Below are 5,051 nucleotides of genomic sequence, written 5' to 3'. Positions count from 1 at the left end.
CATAGCATGCAATTGAGAAGACTATAGCCTGGATCAGGTGCACCTTAGTCTCCAGGCTGATGTCATTACTCTTCAGTACTCTTGAGAGGTCCCTGACAGCTGACTTTCCCAATGCAATTCGTCTCTTTATTTCCTGGCTGCTGTTACCAAGAGTGTTGACTGTGGAGCCAAGCAAACTAAAACTGTTGACTGTCTCAATCTCTTCACCATCCATACTGACACTGCCAATTGGCCCAGTGGTGAGAATCTTTGTTTTCTTGATTTTTATTTAACATTTTCTTAAAAACATTGCTTTCCATCCTGGAGAAAGTCAAACCTCTAAGTTAATGTGTCAAAAGCTCCCATTTTCTCCTAACTTAGGTTTTGCATGTTATTATAAGTAACATTATCATTTTCTGTTTCCTCCTCTATTTGTGAAACATTGAAAGTACCAGCAAGTGTTTGCCTGTCTCACTAGGGACGCATTTTGCAGGACAGATTATCTCTGCTTTCTCTGTCACTGATTTACTGCCCATAGGTTATGCAAGGGTATCAGCTAATACAAAGAGCACTACATTATTGACCGGACAACATAAGTGAGCAAATAGTACTCCCTTTCCTCTCCACCAATGGCATCAATATTTTTTTAAAGAAAAAGGAAGTATGCAAGTGAGAGTTCTGTAAACTTATTTCTTCTCTTTGAAGACACAATAACCTCTATTATATCAGACACTATTACTGTGACTATGCTTCAATCAGGGAAAATGTAATGTTATAGAAAAAAAATCTACCCAAAATGAAAAGAAACTCATAGTTATTATCCCTGCATTGGCTCTGCACCCCCCCTGACATTAATATTATATCTACTACATCCTGTATGAGAGAAAAAGCATAAATGGAAGTCAGGGCTAAGAATGGATGTGCCAGCCTGGGACAGGCTAGCCCCAAGATCATGGTTTCATAAAAAATAACTCAAAACAAACAAACAAAAATTGTTACTACTGAATTCCTTACAACATTCGTATTTTGTTGGGAAATATGATGAGATGGGAAAGACACAGATTGTAAAGTCAGAGAGACACAAGAGTGTGGGTAGAAGTCTTGTTATGGACACTTACTACCCATGTGCCTTTGAGTTTAATTATCTGAGCCACAGTTTCATCATCTGTATACTGATTTTAAGAAATAAGTCAATGATCAACAGAACTTGGCATCTGAGGGTACTGTTAGTGAAGGATAGTTTATGTATTCATCCTACAAATGCTTATTGGATATTTATCTTGTTTATCAATGTATTCTTAGAGCATATCATATTACCTGTCTCACGGAGGGCCAACAAAATTTGTAGATTAGCTGGTCTCTGCCCTTATGAATAAGACACTTTCCTTCTTACAAGAACAAGAATTCCAGTCAGAGTAGAGCAACGTGAGAATATAGGGGTATTTTCATTTTAATGTTAAGTTAAATTCCCTCCCATGCCAGAAGAAACTAATGCAGTTCTATTGTAACTGATGACATTTAAATGCTTGAATATGAGGAAATAATATGTAATAAATATATAGAAAATAAATAAATAATATGTAATAAATGATATAATACCTCAAAAGGAAAATGTATTAACAGATAATAAGTTCTTTATATTAGCAAGAATTCTTATAGCATTGTTATAATACCCTTTCCAGATTATGAAAGGAATTTTTTTTAGCATCATGATAGATGGTGAAGAGATTGAGATTGTTAACAGCTTCAGTTTGCTTGGCTCCACAATCAACAATCTTGGCACCAGCAGCCAGGAAATTAAAAGAGGAATTTTACTGAGAAAGTCTGCTGTCAAAAACCTCTCAAAAGTACTGAAGAGCAATGATGTCAGTCTGGAGACTAAGGTGCACCTGATACAGGTCCTGGTCTTTGCAATCACTTGCTATACATCAGAGAGCTGGAAAATGACTAGGGGTGATGGAAGGGGAATTTATGACTTTGAGCTGTGATGTTGGAGATGAGTATTGAATATACCATGAAATGCTAAGAGAACAAACAGGTTTGTCCTAGAGACAGTGAAGCCAGGCTGCTCCTTGGAGACAAGGATTCTGAAGCTCCGTCTTTGGACATGTTGCAAGAAGGGACCAGTCCTTGGAGAGGGACGTTATAATTGGGACGGTGGAGGGACAGCGCAGGAGAGGAAGACCCTTGATGAAACGGATTGATTCAGTGGCTGGGATAATGGAGGTAGGTGTAACAGAGACAATGAGATTGTCAAGGGATAGAGCAGGGTTTTGGACTGTTGTACGTAGGGTCGCTGTGAGTCACAGGCAAGTCGATGGCACATAACAACAAACAACAACTTGGGTTTTTTTGTTTGTTTTTTTTTTGAGAAAGGTCAAGGTTTATCTTCTGAACGTAAAAAAGAAAAATGACACTAGAATAAAGGACTGGACCCTCCTAAAGGTTTTATTTAGGAGGCTGTAAATTGCATGGGAGAAGATTGCCAGCCTTTTGTAGAGCAGTGGGTGGATTTGAACCAGCACAGAGGCTGGGCCATTGGATTAGCAGCGCAGCTTCCTGCAGACTATGTCACCAAGGCTCCCTTTACTTCAGGAGTTAACTTCTTCCTGGCTCCAGTCTCCTCACTGCCCATGGATTCACTTTCGAGGGGGATATTCTTCCTCTTAGCTAGGTCTTGCGCACCAGGAGCGAGCCGGGTCCGCAGCGCTCTTTGGGAGCTGGCTGGAAGAACTCAACAACTTGTTTTTTAAACAAAATAGTCCTGCATTTTATTTTCATTAACATGCTCACATATATTTGCTATTTCAGTGTAATGTATTAGTCTAAGAAATATTAAAACAAAGATAATCTTAAAGTACAATCTTTGTTTAGTATGCATCTAACTACAACAATAAAAACAGTAAATAGGAAGAGAGTTCTGGCAGCACAGTGGATAAGGGGTGCAATCCTAAAGCAGGTGATTCAAAATCACCAGCTACTCTAACAGAACAATTATTCTCTCAAGCACTTTACAGCCCTGAAAACCTACTGGCAAGTCGGACTATTCTGACTCGCTAGTAATTAGTGAGTGATATTATAAATAGGAATCAAGACATCCATAAATCTTCAGTAAGAATTTGGGGAAGACAACCCATGTTACCAAGAGAAGAATGCTTCAAAGTATTGTTCAAAAAGGAAAAAAAATTACTTTCTTGATCCAAACCTCAACAACTTGCTATCTTTCTAATGGAAATAGTTTTAAAATTTGTGAATGTTATTTTCTATACAAAACTCAAAATGCTTAAATTTTGTGTGTTTGGGGTTCTTAGCTTTGACTTTCCTGTGGATTATAATCTACAAGGAACTCTGGTGTCTTTTTTTGCTGTTGTTACGTGGTGTAGAGTTGAGCACAATTTATATGGAGCCTATCAATGACTAATCTGAAACCTACCCTATCCTGTGCCTTTCTCATCCTCTCTGAGATCAATGAGCCCATTACAACGTCACTTTGTTAACCCATCTTGTCCAGGGGCTTCCTCTTGTATGCTGACTTCCACCTTTCCCAGCATGATGTCCTTCTCCAAGGCCGGGGCCGTCTGAACAACATACCTACAGTTTGTCATAGTAGTTTCACCATCTTTGCTTTTTCAATGAGCACTCTGGATTCACTTTCACCAATATAGACTGGAGCCTAGAGTTGTTCTTACACAGCAAATTAAAAAGATGAGAGAAATGAATTGTCGATTTTACAGGAAATAACTAAGGCAATGACTACATTTTGTGTGTGAGTATACCAATTAAAATAATTATATAAAGACTTCATTAAAGCCAATTTAAAGTTTATAAAGTTGGAGTAATAACAATAAAGCTCATTTGGAAGTATACCTCCAAACTTTAGGTAAGCAATGATCATAATAATATTTTCGATTTTTTGTTGTTGTGTACCATCAAGTTGGAGTGCACCCATAGTTGACCATTCAGCGTGTTTTCAGAGGCAGTAATTGCATGGGAGGAGATTGCCTATCCTTGTCGTGCAGAGCAGGTTGCAAATTTGAACCGTGTGCCTTTGGGATTGTAGCACAGATTCTTACCACTAGGTCACCAGAGCTCCCTTATATTTTGTTGTTGTTGTGTGCCATTGAGTGGCCTGTAACTCATAGTGACCCTATGTACAATAGCTCTGAACTTTGCCCTATCCTAAGCCAGTCTCACTGACTCGAACACACCTACCCCGATTACCTGTTACTATGCCAGTCCATCTCATCTGGGTCTTCTTCTCTTGCTCAATCCCTCCACCTTTCCAAGCATGATGGCTTTCTCTCCAGGGACTGGTCCCTCCTGGTAACATGTCCAAAGTATGTAAGACAGAGCTTCAAAATATTTGCTTCCAAGGAGGAACTTGGTTTCACCCTCTCTAAGACAGACCTGTTTATTCTGTTAATGGTCCATGGAATGTTCAATATTCTTCTCCAGCTCCACAACTCAATGACATCAATTCTTCTGTCATCCTTAGTCATTATCCAGTTTCCTACACTCTATTTCCCTGACTACCTACAATCTATTTATTTCCCTGACTATTAAATTTATGTTTTTATGTGACATTGAGTTGGAACCAACTCATAGCTGACCTTTCCTTCCATGGGTTTTTAGAGACTGTAAATCCTACAAAAGAGATTGTGTATATTTCCTCCAGTAGAACAGCTGATAGATTAGCACTGTCTACATTTGGGTTTTCTTAGTGGTTAGAAATCACATTGTCAATGGAAAAGTACACAGTGTGAATCCATCAGCTACTTTAAGACAGAAAGATGAGCAATCTCCTGTGGAATTTATTGTCTCTGTATGCCCACTGGAGGGTCAGCCAGGTGTGGTTCCAACTGTTCTGTGCACAACAACCACCTTTTGGTTGGCGCTCTTCTCTGTACCAGTTAGTAGGCCACCATAAGGTTGCAGTAGCTCCATGGAAGAAAGGGTTGGCAATCTCACTCACTAAAGATTGTTTTTATTTTGTAACTACAGAACAATCTCACTGATTTCACATGCAAGCAAGATTTTACTGAAGATTATCCAAAAACGACTGGAACACCACA

The sequence above is a fragment of the Elephantulus edwardii genome, unplaced genomic scaffold, assembly GCF_000299155.1.
Source record: "Elephantulus edwardii isolate Elephantulus edwardi_28Jun2011 unplaced genomic scaffold, EleEdw1.0 scaffold00034, whole genome shotgun sequence".
Taxonomy (NCBI): domain Eukaryota; kingdom Metazoa; phylum Chordata; class Mammalia; order Macroscelidea; family Macroscelididae; genus Elephantulus; species Elephantulus edwardii.
Note: the sequence above shows the minus strand (reverse complement) of the source record.